Genomic DNA, 16,649 nt, shown 5'->3' with positions numbered 1-16,649 from the left:
CAATCACTCAAAATAAAGGCAAGCGGACCCTTATACACATCATTTGCTACTACTATAAGATACCCACAAGCAACTACAGAATAAACCCTTTCATTCCCAAATGGGCTGATTTTCCTTTGAGCAACAATGTTACTTTGAAATAAAATACATTTGCCCAGTGACTCTTCCAAGGCTGTTTGACCTTGTTTGTTTCTGTGCCTTCACAGCATAATTGAAAATTTAACTCAGAAAATAATTCTCAACATTCCATACAAAAGGCATAATAAATGTAATCCCAAACTTAATAAGTGTTATCTTCTTCCAGTTAGTACACTAGCTACTCCTTAGAAAAAAGAATGAAAATGAAAGCTTCAGTCTTCTGAGCTCTCTCGGACACCTCTTCTCCATCAGTGATTAATCTCCCATCACAAAATTTAACACATAGCCTCAGTGTTTCCTAGGGTCTTATTCGTTTCCTCTGGTTGCTATTGCAAATTGCCACAGACTTAATAATTTACAATAGCAGGCATTTATTTGCTCATACTTCTGGAGACCAGAAGTCTGAAATCAACACGTTGTTGTAGAGAATCCACCCCATGTTTCTCTCCTGGTTTCTGGTTGCTGCTGATAATCACTTTATACAGGGTGTCCCCCCAAAATGTATACACACTTTAACAGCTGATAGCTCAATTTTGCAAATGAAACATAGTTTAATAAACACTGCCTTTATAATTATTTAAAGTGTGTGCATACATTTTTGGGGACACCCTATATTTCTCTAACCAAAATAAACATATAAGTTAAAGTAATGTAAAAAAGATAAGAGGAAGGGAGAGCAAAGAGAAGGTCTGCCATATGTAGCCATACAGCCTCCTGGGTAGAGTCTGGGATGCTCATTGGGGAGTGTCCAACAGAAGAGCACTATGGGAAGCTTTTATAGAATTGTGCTTGGAAATGTCCTCTGGTGTACTGACACTTGGACTTATGTCCCCTCCGAGGCAATAAGTACAATTTGAGATTCCAATTAATGTATCAATTTGTAGCATTATCCTTAAAATATTCTACATTTTGGACCTCTACCTATATCGATGTTTCCTTGTTTCCTACTACACATAATTTATCTGAGTTTTATATTAACCCTCAACCACATTTCATATTCTGTTCCTTTAAATCTATTATTAGAAAAATAACAATAAAAAGTATACTATAGTGATTTAGTAAATGTTAGATATTTTTATTGGGTAAAAGGCAATGATGGTGTACTCCCTAAATTATGTGTTTTTTCCCCACTCTCCCCCTAGCATATGGAATTACTTTGGCAAAACAATTGACAAAAATGTAAAGTAAAAAACTGCACAGCAAAAAAAAAGAATCAAAAAAATGAAAAGGCAAGATATAAAAGGGAAGGAAATATTCACAAATCATACTATCTTGTAGGGGACTAATATAAAAATAAGTAAAGAACTTATACATGTAAACAGCAAAAAATGAAATAATCCAATTTAAAAGTGGGCAAAAGACCTAATAGACATTCTTTCCAAAGAAGACATACATATGGTATATGAAAAGGTGTTCAACATCACTAATCTTCAAGGAAATGGTAATCAAAGCCACAATGAATGGCGACCGGCAGGAAGGTAGGGAGAGAGAGAGTGTGAGTGAGGAACCCATAGAGGAGAGTGTAGATGTGTGTGGTGTGTGTGTGTGTATGAGATAGGGTCAGTTAGATTCTGCAGGTCTTCCAAGGGGCTCCCGAACAGGGCAGCCCTAGACGGCGGAGCCCTGTGCACAAAGCGGACACTTCTCGGCGGCTGGTGCGGACGCAGAGACCACGCCATCTTGAGAAACAGAGCTGCCTGAGACTCGGATCCTGGCTTCTGACACAAACCAGGACCCTGCAGCCACTGGGGACAGAGAACTGCTATCACAGCTTCAGACAAACAAACAACAAGAATCCAGACTTCCCGGCAGATTTCCGTGAGTCAAAGAGCCTATCCCCCTCCTCGCAGGCGCGCTGATAGCGCCATAGTAACTGATAGACCTGCCCCTCCCCCAAGCTGCTGAGCGCCCACAGGCACGCGGAAAGCGCCATAGTAACTGATAGACGCGCCCTTCGCCCAAGCTGCTCACAGTCGCGCGCACAGACAGCGCCATAGTAACTGATAGACCCGCCCCTGGCCCAAGCTGCCGAGCTTTGCGCAGGGATGCGCTCCCTCTTAGGGAATTTGGCGCGCGCTCCCGCACAGGACAGAAGCAGCTCCCCGTCGGGGAAATCTGTCAGTGCGCACAGAGGGCTCCCCTTCGGGGAATTTGGGGGAATTTGGCTCGCGGGTCACAGCTCCCCCTTCGGAGATTCTTAAAAGCGTGCACAGAGGGGCTTCCCTTTGGGGAATTTGGCGCGCAGGACGGACTCCGCCCCCCTTCTGGGACTTTGGGAGAGTGCACTGAGCCGGCTCACCTTCAGGTTTTTAAGAATGTGCGCTCTAGCCGGTTTGGCTCAGTAGAGAGAGCACACACAGGACGCAGCTCCACTTCAGGGAATTTGGCACGCCGGACACAGCTGCCTGGGATCCCTGACTCACAGCGCATTCACACTAAGAGCCAGCGACCCCAATTGTTGGTGCGTGCACACACAGGGACCCTGATTCTCAACGAGAAACCGCACAAGGCAACAGAGACTTTGACACTCGAGTCTTGGTGCAGACACAGGGAAACTCTGACTCCTGGCACATGCTAAGGATCTCATTCTCGGCACATACCAACAGTGTGGTGCAGACAGGGCCCCTGATTCTAAATGTGCACACGAGACCACACGGAACACTGGAGACACTGATCCTGGGCAAGTCTGGTTCCCACCAACCAAAGACAGCCACACGTCCTAGTGTCAGAGCACTTCAGTGAAACTAGGGTGGAGTGAAGTCCCCACAGCACACGGCCCAGGTCCACGCAAACAGAAGCTTGAGCTTTCTGGTAATAGCCAGAATGGGGAAACGAAATAATTCAAAGAGGAAAGAAAATGTGGAGTCGCCAAGAAAGGAAATTAGTGAAAATGAAGCTTGCAACATGACCGAAAAGGAGTTCAGAGTAATGGTCATGGAATTTATACATCGGATGGATGAGAAAATCAACAACTTATGCAAGAATCAGGAAGAAATGAAAAGTGATATAGCTACAATCAAAAACACCATGGAAAGTTTCAACAGTAGACTACAAGAAGCAGAGGACCGAATTAGTGAGTTAGAAGATCAGGTACAGAAACAAGCTCAAGCTGAACAGCAATTGGAGAAAAAAATTAAAAAGCAGGAGGAAAGCCTAAGGGAGCTTCGGGACAACATGAAACGAAGTAACATGCCTATAATAGGGCTGCCAGAAGGACAAGAAGAGCAGCAGGGATTAGAAAATCTATTTGAAGAAATAATGACAGAAAACTTCCCGGATATGGGAAAGATAAAAGTTACACAAGTAAAGAGAGTCCCAAGCAGGATCAACCCCAAAAGACCCACACCAAGACATGTCATAATTTCAATGGCAAATATAAAGGATAAAGAGAGAATCCTAAAGGCGGCAAGAGAGAGACAGAGAGTTACCTACAAAGGAACACCCATCAGATTGTCAAATGATTACTCATCAGAAACACAACAAGCTAGAAGTGAATGGAAGGAGGTATACAAAGTGTTGCAAAGCAAAGGACTGAATCCAAGAATACTATATCCAGCAAGACTATCAATCAAAATTGAAGGGGAAATCAGGAGCTTTGCAGACAAAAAAAGCCTCAGGGAGTTTATCACCACCAAACCAGCAATGCAAGAATTGCTAAAGGGAATACTGTAAAAAGAAGAAATAAACAGGTAAGAAGGAATACAGACACAAAAATAGATATGACTGCAAACAAATACCTTTCAGTAATAACTTTAAATGTAAACGGACTAAATGCTCCAATCAAAAGACATCGAGTAGCTGAAAGGATAAAAAAACACGACCCATATATATGCTGTCTACAAGAGACCCACCTCAGAACAAGAGACTCACACAGATTGAAAGTGAAGGGATGGAAAAATATCTTTCAGGCAAATGGAAATGAAAAAAAAGCTGGGGTAGCAATACTTATATCTGACAAAATAGACCTCAAAGTAAATGCCATAACAAGAGATAAGGAAGGCCACTTCATAATACTAAAGGGAGAAATCCAACAAGAAGAAATAATTCTGGTAAACATATACGCTCCCAATATAGGAGCATCCAAATACATAAAAAAACTCCTGGAGGATATCAAGGGAGAGATTAATAGCAACACAATCATAGTAGGAGACTTTAATACCCCACTATCACCACTGGACAAATCCTCTAAACAAAAAATCAGCAAAGAAACAGCAATCCTAAATGACTCACTAGACCACATGGAATTAATTGACATCTTCAGAACATTTCACCCCAAAGCCACAGAATATACATTCTTCTCAAGTGCACATGGGTCATTTTCAAAGATAGACCATATGCTGGGTCACAGGCAAAGTCTCTTCAAATTCAAGAAGATAGAAATTATATCAAGCATCTTCTCAGATCACAGTGGCATAAAACTGGAAATCAACTACAATAAATACAATCCAAAGAAATCAAACACATGGAGACTAAACAGCATGCTATTAAACAAGGACTGGGTCACCAGAGAGATCAAGGAAGAAATAAAAAACATCATGGCAACAAATGACAATGAAAACACAACAATCCAAAATCTATGGGACACAGCGAAAGCAGACTTGAGAGGGAAGTTCATAGCTCTACAGGCCTATTGCAAAAAACAAGAAACAATGGTAATAAATTACTTAACCCTACAACTCAAAGAGCTAGAAAAAGAGCAGCAAGAAAAGCCCAGTGTAACCAGAAGGAAGGAAATAACAAAGATCAGAGCGGAGATAAATGACATAGAGACCAAAGAAACAATACATAAGATCAACAAAACCAAGAGCTGGTTCTTTGAAAGGATAAACAAGATTGATGGACCTCTAGCCAGGCTCACCAAGAAGCAAAGAGAGAGGACCCAAATAAACAAAATCAGAAATGAAAGAGGTGAAATAACAACTGACCCCTCTGAGATACAAAGGATTGTTACAAAATACTACGAACAACTCTATTCCAACAAACTGGACAATCTGGAGGAAATGGACATATTCCTAGAAAAATATAACCTTCCAAAACTCAATCAAGAAGAATCTAAACAGCTCAATAGGCCAATAACTATGGACGAAATTGAAGCAGTCATCAAAAAGCTTCCGGCAAACAAAAGCCCGGGGCCTGATGGCTTCACAGGAGAGTTTTACCAAACATTCAAGGAAGAACTAAAACCTATCCTCCTCAGACTATTCCAAAAAATTCAAGTGGAAGGAACACTTCCAAGCTCCTTCTATGAAGCCAGCATCACCCTAATACCAAAACCAGATAAAGACAACACAATGAAAGAGAATTACAGACCAATATCCCTCATGAACATAGATGCCAAAATTCTCAACAAAATTCTAGCAAATCGGCTCCAGCAGTACATCAGAAAGATCATACACCATGACCAAGTAGGATTTATCCCAGGAATGCAAGGATGGTACAATATCTGCAAATCAATAAACGTGATACATCACATAAACAAATTGAAAGATAAAAATCACATAGTCATATCAATTGATGCAGAAAAAGCATTTGACAAAATCCAACACCCTTTCTTGATAAAAACTCTCAACAAGGTGGGAATAGATGGCCCATACCTCAACATAATAAAAGCTATATATGATAAACCCACAGCAAACATCATACTCAATGGACAAAAACTAAAAACATTTCCCCTAAGAACAGGAACAAGACAGGGATGCCCACTCTCACCACTCCTGTTTGACATAGTACTGGAAGTATTAGCCATTGCAATTAGACAAGAAGAAGAAATAAAAGGCATCCAGATTGGAAAAGAACAAGTAAAGCTGTCTTTATTTGCAGACGACATGATATTGTACATAAAAAATCCGAAAGACTCCGTCAAAAAACTAATAGACTTAATAAATGAATTCGGCAATGTAACAGGATACAAAATTAACGCCAAGAAATCTATGGCCTTTCTATACACCAATAGTGAACTTACAGACAGAGAGACTAAAAAGGCAATCCCATTTACCATCGCACCAAAAAAATTAAGATACCTAGGAATAAACTTAACTAAGGAGGTAAAAGACCTATACACGGAAAACTACAGGACACTGAAAAAAGAGATAGAGGAAGATGTAAACAGATGGAAGAATATACCATGTACATGGATTGGTAGAATCAACATCATTAAAATGTCCATACTACCCAAAGCAATCTATAGATTCAATGCACTCCCCATTAAAATACCAACGGCATATTTCACAGACCTTGAAAGAACTCTCCAAAAATTCATCTGGAATAAAAAAAGACCCCGAATAGCCACAGCAATCCTGAGAAAGAAGAATAAAGTAGGAGGGATCTCAATACCAGATTTCAAGCTGTATTACAAAGCCACTGTTCTCAAAACAGCCTGGTACTGGCACAAGAACAGACATATAGATCAATGGAACAGAATAGAGAATCCAGATATTGACCCAAACCACTATGCTCAATTAATATTTGACAAAGGAGGCATGAACATACAATGGAATAAAGACAGTCTCTTCAATAAATGGTGTTTGGAAAATTGGACAGATACATGCAAAAAAATGAAGCTTGATCACCAACTTACGCCATACACAAAAATAAACTCAAAATGGATACAGGACTTAAACATAAGACGGGAAACCATAAAAATACTAGAGCAATCCACAGGCAGCAAAATGTCAGACATATGCCAAAAGAAATTCTTCACTGACACTGCCCCTAGGGCAATGGAAGCTAAAGAGAAAATTAACAAATGGGACTACATCAAAATAAAAAGCTTTTTTACAGCAAAAGAAACCATCAACAAAACAACAAGAAGGCCCACTGCATGGGAGAACATATTTGCAAATGGCATCACTGATAAAGGTTTAATCTCCAACATCTACAGGCAGCTTATACAACTTAATAAAAGGAAGATAAATGATCCAATAAAAAAATGGGCAACAGACCTAAATAGAATCTTTTCAAAAGAAGACAGAAGGAAGGCCAAGAGACACATGAAAACATGCTCAACGTCACTAATTATCCGAGAGATGCAAATCAAAACAACAATGCGGTACCATCTCACACCTGTCAGAATGGCTATCATCAACAAATCAACAAACGACAAGTGTTGGAGAGGATGCGGAGAAAAAGGAACCCTCGTGCACTGCTGGTGGGATTGCAGACTGGTGCAGCCACTGTGGAGAACAGTATGGAGTTTCCTCAAAAAACTGAAAATGAAACTCCCATTTGACCCAGTAATCCCACTCCTGGGAATATATCCGAAGAAACTAGAAACACCAATTAGAAAGGATATATGCACCCCTATGTTCATAGCAGCACAATTCACCATAGCTAAGATTTGGAAACAGCCTAGGTGCCCGTCAGCAGATGACTGGATCAGAAAACTGTGGTACATCTACACAATGGAATACTATGCTGCCATAAAAAAGAAGGAATTCTCATCATTTGCAGCAACCTGGGAGGAATTGGAGAACATTATGTTAAGTGAAATAAGTCAGTCAATGAAAGAAAAATACCACATGATCTCACTCATTTATGGATAATAAAGAACATTATAATCTTGAACAAAAAGATAGATACAGAGACAGTAAAGCATCAAACAGACTGTCAAATTACAAGGGGAAGGTTAGGGAGAGGTGGGGGAGATAAGAGATCAATCAAAGGACTTGTATGCATGCATATAAGCATAACCAATGGATGCAAAACTCTGGGGGGTGGGGGCATATATGGGAGTGGGGTGTGGGGAGGGCAATGGTAAGACCTTAATGAAAAAAAAAAAAAAAAGCCACAATGAGTGATCACCTCCCATATGTTAATGTGGCTTTTATCAAAAGAACAAGAGATAAATATTGGTTAGGATATAGAAAAAGCAAACCCTGTATTGTTGGTGGGAAAGTAAATTGGTATAGCACCTATGGAAAACAGTATGGTAATTCCTCAAACAAATTTTTAAAAAGAACTACTATATATTTCAGCAATTCCACTCCTGGGTGTTTATTTTTAAAAAGTGAAATCACTAACTCAAAAAGATATATGCACCCATGTTCATTGCATCATTATTTACAATAGCTAAGATATGGAAACAACCTAAGTATTCATCAAGAAGTAAATGGATAAAGAAAAGAAATATATATATATATATATATATATATATATATATATATATATATGTGATTTTATATATATTACATATGTCATATATATGTATGTATATAATAACACTATTCTTTTAATTGAAGAAATTTATGTATATATATACACAGATATATCCTATATAATAAAGAGGTAATATGCAAATCGACCATCATGCCCTCACAAGATGGCTGCCTAGGACCAGGCCAGCAGGGGGGTTAGTGAGGGATGACCAAACAAGTGAACAAGCAGGCTGTGCGGGGTGACCAGGCCAGTAGGGGGGGTAGTTGGGGGTGACCAGGCCAGCAGGGGGGTTAGTGAGGGATGACCAAACAACTGAACAAGCAGGCTGCATGGGGGGACCAGGCTGGCAGGAGGGTTAGTGAGGGACAACTGAACAAGCAGGCTGTGTGGGGCGACCAGGCCAGCAGGGGGGGCAGTTGGGGGTGACCAGGCTGGTGAGGGGGTGCAGTTGGGGGTGACCAGGCTGGCAGGGGGGCATTTGGGGGCAATTAGGCTGGCAGGGGGGCAGTTGGGGGTGACCTGGCTGGCAGTGGGGGGCAGTTAGGGGTGATCAGGCCAGCAGGGGCGGAAGTTAGGGGTGACCTGGAAGTCAGGCAGGTGAGCAATTAGGAGCCAGCAGTCCAGGATTGTGAGAGGGATGTCCAACTGCCAGTTTAGCTCCAATCCCGGGGATTGGGCCTAAACCGGCAGTTGGACATCCCCCAAGGGGTCCCGGATTGGATAGGGGGCAGGCTGGGCTGAAGGGACCCCCCCATGCACGAATTTCATGCACTGGGCCACTAGTGTGTGTGTGTGTGTGTGTGTGTGTGTGTGTGTGTGTATATATATATATATATATATATATATATATATATATATATATATATGTAATTCAGCCATGAGTAAGGGTATTCTGTCATTTGTGACAATGTAGATGGATCTTAAAGATCTTATGCTAAGTGAAATAAGTCAGAACAAAAAACAAAAAGAAATAAATACTGTATGATCTCACTTCTATGTGGAAACTAAAAACACACACACAACTGAACTTGTAAAAACTAAGAGCAGAATGGATACCAGGGGCTGGTGGCTCGGGGATTGGGGAGATGTTGTTTAAGGGTATAAACTTACAACTGGTGGATAAGTAAGTTCTGGAGATCTAATGTCTATATAGTGATTATAGTAAACAATGCTGTATTATTAACTTGAAAGTTGCTAGAACTAGCCGAAACCGGTTTGGCTCAGTGGATAGAGCGTTGGCCTGCGGACTCAAGGGTCCCAGGTTCAATTCCAGTCAAGGGCATGTACCTTGGTTGCGGGCACATCCCCAGTAGGGGGTGTGCAAGAGGCAGCTGGTCGATGTTTCTTTCTCATCGATGTTTCTAACTCTCTATCCCTCTCTCTTCCTCTCTGTAAATATATGTGTGTGTATATATATATATATATATATATATATATATATATATATATAGAAAGTTGCTAGAACTAAATCTTCTGTTCTCAACACAAAAAAACAAATGAATGCCTTGGCCAGTATGGCTAGGTTGGTTGAGCATCATCCTGTGCACCAAAAGTTGCTAGTTTGATTTCTGGTCAGGGCACATGCCTGGGTTGCAGGCTAGATCCCTGGTAGAGGGCATGCAGGAAGCAGCTGATCAACATTTCACTCTCACATCAATGTTTCTCTCTCTCTCTTCCTCTCCCTTCCTTTCTCTCTAAAAATTAATAATTTTTAAAAAATTTATCTTTTTAAAAATGATAAACATTTGACATGATAAAAGTGATAGCTAATGTTATTGTATTAATCATATTACAATATATAAATATATTTAAACAACACATTTGTACTTCTTAAACTTACATAAAGTATATTTCAATTATATTTCATTGAAAACATATTTTTAACTGAAATAATTAAGTTGTGATTATAGTATCTTAACTGTTATGCTTTAAAATATTTTATGTCTAATTTGTCCTTGTGGGAAATACTTTGAAGTCAATAAAATTTTAATTTTACCTTTACTTTTACTTTTTTAAACATATAAATTAAAATGTTTCTTTTAATTCAAGATACAGATTGCCTAACAGATATTCAAAACCTTTGAATACTTTGCTGTATCTACACCCCCAGAAATATAAAAATACAGTAATACAGCATAATTGTTATAGAAAAGTCAATGTTCTAATGTTTGTTAACCTAGAAAATGACATGAGTTAAATGTATGAAATGTGATAAACACTTCCTTCTCCAATTGTATGGCTGGTGATGGCTTTTTTAAAAAATAAAAAGAGGGAGGGTACGGAAGGGTGGGGGTAAAGGAGGAGATCAACCAAAGGACTTGTGTGCAGGCATATGAGCCTAACCGGCGGTTAAGGACAACAGGGGGGTGGGGTGTGGGATGGGAATGGGGGGACGAGGACAAATATGTGATACCTTAATCAATAAAGAAATAAAAATAAATAAATAAATAAAATAAAAAAAATAAAATAAAAAATAAAAAGAATTGTGATGCAATTTGATTAGATCAATCTTCAAAAAAATACTCTAATTTTTTATATAGAAACTTCTAGCAAGCCTGCCCATCACTACAGAAGACTGACCAGACTCCTGTGCCTTCTATTAAGATTCTAGGGTTCTTGAACAATAGAAGCTCATGGAAGAAACAAATGAAGTAATATTGGTGTTCATAACAATAAGCAGAGACTTACAAAATGCAGACCATTTTGTACATTAAGCTTGTATACATCACCTTAACAACAATACACTTAATCTAGTTTTGAAATTGCTAATCTGTATTTCTGTTAAAAAACAAACCGATTGCCTGGCTGGTGTGGCTAGACCTGGAAAAAATATAGAGAGGATTCAGATTGGTCTAGCTGAGCTCATTTGGCCATTTTCAATCAACCTCAGAGTGCAGAAAGGGCAGGACCATCATGATTGACCATGTGCTATGGGTAACGTGCCTACTCCTTGGGCCAGGTAGATGTCATGGGCTCTACCTAAAACACACTGACTCAGCAAGATTACATGGAACCAAGGAGACTGGGTCTCAAAGAAAGAAACGTCAGGCTATGCTACCACCCTCAACCCCTTAACTCCATAATAAAATACTAAAATGTATTTTTGATTTGAAATTGTCACAAATGTCATGCACTATTTTGAAAAAATAAAAAATATAGCTGTCACTATTTTGAAAATATTTGTTAGATTAAATAAAAATTATAATGTAGCAATCTTGCTATTATTTCATTTTTGGTCACATTAGGAAGGTTGTTCACTGGAATAATATACTTTGTAATTACTTCATCCACACCCTATCGGTTCCTGAGAATGCGGCTTAGAGAAAAACGGCCCGATCCCTGCTAATTAGGTAGCATATGGGCTGATGCATCTGATCTGAAGATCTCAAAATAGATTCTCTGTGAGGAGATGGATACGCCCTGCTGGTTCGGGCTCTGCCATTCTCACCTTGCTCATTAAGACAGGTGCTACTATCTTCTGTCTGTATGCTGTCAACTGGAGAGAAATTCATGAAGTTCATCATTGACTACCTCTATGTGCAGCCTTAGATCTTGGAAAGTCCACTATTATGTCTTCTGATAATCACAGGTAGTTTTAGAAGCAAAATAAACTTTAAGAGATAGAAGGAAGGAAGGTGCCTTTGCAACTTTCAAAATTTCAATTGACTGAGATATATAAAAGGGATGAGGAAATAGAAGCCGATTATGAGTTTAATGGCTGGGAGAAAATATCACATAATGGAAAGTAGTTATCAAATATCAGCCTTTCCCCTTTTACATTTATTTCTGCAAGTGAAGTATGTCTCTGATGCAGAGGCTGTATGGATTTAGCAGGACAAAATGAGTAAGAGATGCATACAATTGCAAACAGTGAAAACAATGACAAGGTTACTAAGTCATTACTTAACCAATAGGCATAACGAAGACAATACATATAGTTGTAATTTTTATCCTACTCTTTTCATTTAAAATTTTACCTTCAGAATTTTTCAATATCATTAGTATGCCTTGTCAGATATTTTAATTGCTGAATAATATTTCATTGAACAGCTTCAGCATTATTTATTCAATCAGCTTCTTATTTGATGAATATCTCCAGTTTTCACAAATCCAAAAATAGATAAATCTTTTTCTGTACTTATAAATATTTCCAAAAGCTTAATTTCAAGAAATGTAAGGTTAATAACATTTTAAAGCTCTTGATACATACTCCAAAATTGCTCAAAAATACGATACCAAATTACAGCATACTAAATATAAAATCATAGGTAAAGCTTTTACTCCTAATTATTTGACAAAGCAGTTTAGCTTTAGATTTGTGTTCTCACACAAGTTAATGATGGTCTTTACATAATTTTTTCCATTTTTAAATTTTTTATTGATTAAGGTATTACATGTGTACATATCTTCCCATTGCCCCCCCCCATTCCCATACATGCCCTTACCCCCCAGTGTCTTGCATCCATTGGTTATGCTTATATGCATGCATACAAGTCCTTCAGTTGATCTCTTATCTCCTCCACCCCTCCCCAACCTGTAATTTGACAGTCTGTTTGATGCTTTACTCCCTCTGTATCTATCTTTTTGTTCATCAGTTTATAATGTTCTTTATTATCCATAAATGAGTGAGATCATGTGGTAATTTTCTTTCATTGACTGGCTTATTTCACTTAGCGTAATGCTCTTCAGTTCCATCCAGGCTGCTGCAAATGGTAAGAATCCCTTCTTTTTTATAACAGCGTAGTATTCCTTTGTGTAGATATACCCCAGTTTTCTGATCCATTCATCTGCTGACGGGCACCTAGGCTGTTTCCAAATCTTAGCTATTGTAAATTGTGCTGCTATGAACATAGGGGTGCATATATCCTTTCTGATTGGTGTTTCTAGTTTCTTCGGATATATTCCCAGGAGTGGGATTACTGGGTCAAATGGGAGTTCCATTTTTAGTTTTTTGAGGAAACTCCATACTGTTCTCCACAGTGGCTGCACCAGTCTGCATTCCCACCAGCAATGCACCAGGGTTCCTTTTTCTCAGCATCCTTGCCAGCACTTGTCGTTTGTTGATTTTTTGATGATTGCCATTCTGACAGGTGTGAAATGATACCGCATTGTGTTTTGATTTGCATCTCTCAGATAATTAGTGACTTTGAGCATATTTTCATATGTCTCTTGGCCTTCTTTCTGTCTTCTTTCAAAAAGTATCTATTTAGGTCCATTGCCCACTTTTTATTGGGTCATTTATCTTCCTTTTACGGAGTTGTATGAGTTCCCTGTAAATGTTGGAGATTAAACCTTTATCAGTGATAACATTTGCAAATATGCTATCCCATACAGTGGGCTTTCTTGTTGTTTTATTGATGGTTTCTTTTGCAGTGTAAAAACTTTTTATTTTGATGTAGTCCCATTTGTTTATTTTCTCTTTAGTTTCCATTGTCCTAGGAGTGGTATCGGCATTTGTTTCGGCATTTGTCTGAGATTTCTCTGCCTGTGGATTCTTCTAGTATTTTTATGGTTTCCCATCTTATGTTTAAGTCCTTTATACATTTTGAGTTTATTTTTGTGTATGGAGTAAGTTGGTGGTCTAGTTTCATTTTTTGCATGTATCTGTCCAATTTTCCCAACACCATTCCACATAATTTTTTAAAGTAGTTTCCTCGACATAGAATGGCTTATAATGTATATATACAAAGAAATTAAAATATAAAACAAAGAGAACACCAAAAACCTCAAAAAATAGTTAACTTCCTTTGACAATCAAAAGAAAACATAATCTAACATTCTGAGTGGTTTATTGCCTATTAACAGCTGCTAGACTTCTTTCATATAAACAGATATTTATTTGGAATATATACTATTGTTTCATTTTTATTTTCCCCTAAAATTTTGAGCAACAATTTTGAGACTACTAATTTTTATGTTTTGACATTAAAATAGCCACTAATTCCTATTGAAAATATACACTAATAAAAGAGAAAGATGCAAATTGACTGTACCTTCCCAATGCCCACCAGCCAATCAGTAGTGAGTATGCAAATTAACCCAACAAAGATGGTGACTTAATTTGCATATGCAGGGGCTGAGCGGTGGGGGCGGGACACTTGTGTCATTGCCATGGCGATGATGCAGGCGTTCCACACCGCCCCAGCCGCTCTGGGCCTCTGGGCAGTGTGGGAAGGCGGAAAGGTGGCCCCGGGCCGGAGTAAAGGCAGAAAGGCAGCTCCAGCCAGAGCGAAGGCAGTGCCAGCAGCTAGGGGAAGGAAGGCCCATTCTTGCATGAATCTTAATGCATCGGGCCTCTGGTAGATGATATAAAATAATAAAGATTCTCCAAAATTATACTTCCAAACTGATTTTTAACCAGGTATATCTGTGTAGAGCCTGAGAAAAAAGATGCCTACTAAGAAGGGTTCCTGGTGGCTTATTGGGCTCAAATTTAAAACATAAACAAAACAGAGCCTACCAGCCATTTCTACACAGGGGCCTCTCACCCAAGCTGCACTTCAGGGACAAGCCTGCGCAGAACTACCTGCCTCGGCCCTGAACTGCCTGCAATCCTATTCCGGTTCCTGGAATATTCTTTTAACAAATAGCACTGAGGTTTTTCCCATCCCAACAATCAGGGTGTCTATATTCTGACAAATCTGGAAAGTGCCTTTTGGACCAATCAAACTTCGAGGATTTGGAATCCTCATTTGGATGAGGACAGACCAATCAGGGAACAGTGGTGGGGACTTCTTTTTACATAAGCCAGCATCCTTCTGGCTCTGGGAGCACACTTTACCTTTCTGTCATTATTAACTCCAAATTGTCATAGACACCTACTCTGAGACCTTTTAATAATGTTCCTTTGTCTTTTTAATATCTGCCCCCCCCCAAGCTTTGAAAGAATCCTTTCTCCTAGCAATATTCAAAGTCCAAATTAAAAATTTTCTGCCCCAAAACATGGAATCAATCCTGTTCCTGGTGTTAAGGAAATTTTCTGGGTTTGTAATTGGATTTATTTCACTGAGAGGGTGGGAGAAGGTATTTCTTACTGTTTGCTTTCATTGCTATTGCTAAATTAACAAATTGCAATTCTAACTTTTTGTCACATGGAGTTTTATTAGTCATGAACATTTTCCACGACACTGAAAAGCAAAAGTGAGTACAGCAGGCAGAATCAATAAACTGATTTGAGGACTGATTCTTTTTTATCTGGCTTTGAATTGCTTACTGGGTAAACATACTCCAAAGTCAAGAGTTGTTAACCATAACCAAAGGAAGAATAAGCATTTGCTTACTAACTAAGCCTTGATTCTGTGAAGGAGGGAAGAGTGCTTTAGAATGATATAACTAGATTAGAGTGATATGAACCCTAGTGAGAGGATTGGTTAAGGGGTGGGGAGATGGGTGATGATAGTTAGATAGATAAGCACATTATTTGCTCTCTACTTCGCATAGTTCATCATAAAAGCTCTTATTCCATGAATAGGAACTAGATGTCCAAATATGTTGTATCTCATTTCCTTTTATTTGCATAGACAAAGGAAACAATGCATTTTTAGGCTTGAATATAATTTTTCAAAAAGGGCTGCCATGCTAATATGAATTTTGAAATAATAATAATAAGGTAAACATTATCCTATGCCCAAATAAACTGGCAAGTCTGGGTTCAATGTCAACTGATTTCTTCATTCAAGAATTTCTCTGAGCCTTTAATATCCTTAGGTAGATAGTGACACACAGCATTTAATGTTATTCTTGACCATTCAAACCTCTTTTTAAGAGACACTAAATTTAAAGTTTTCCAATATGTTATTTAAATAATACTGGCCTAGAGGAATCATTGAGCATATGGTCAATATTTAAAGTTCGGTTTGGAATCAAACATATAAACAGTTGGTAGATTATTTGTCTAAAAAAAAAAATGAATCATATTCACACTTAGGTATTAAAAAGACAAAAATAGACCTTAACCCAAGTGAGTTTTTAAATCAGCCCAATGAAGCACTGGCCTTGGAGGTTTGGACCTCACTCTGAGGCAGGAGAGGTGGGGAGAACATGTGATATATATAGATGTGGTTGTGAGAATGGGCCAGCCGTTTCTGAGTATTTGGGTAAAAAGCAGGACCCAAAGAACTTTTCATTAGTTCATTTCACTTTCATTTTAGAAAATGTCAGAGTTTGCTTTTTGTTTGTTTGTTTGACTGAAGTGATTTACATGAGACTCTGTCAAATCACTTATCCTCATGTGGCTTTTGTTTATTTATCACAATAAACAAGCATAGTAATTTTTAGGAAGTGAGTGGGGGTCTTTATTTGGTGATTAGTGTAGAGAGCACTTTAAAATGCATAGACAGGATTTCAGTGCTGTTTAT

Source organism: Cnephaeus nilssonii, assembly GCF_951640355.1.
Source record: "Cnephaeus nilssonii genome assembly, chromosome: 10".
Classification (NCBI taxonomy): domain Eukaryota; kingdom Metazoa; phylum Chordata; class Mammalia; order Chiroptera; family Vespertilionidae; genus Cnephaeus; species Cnephaeus nilssonii.
Note: the sequence above shows the minus strand (reverse complement) of the source record.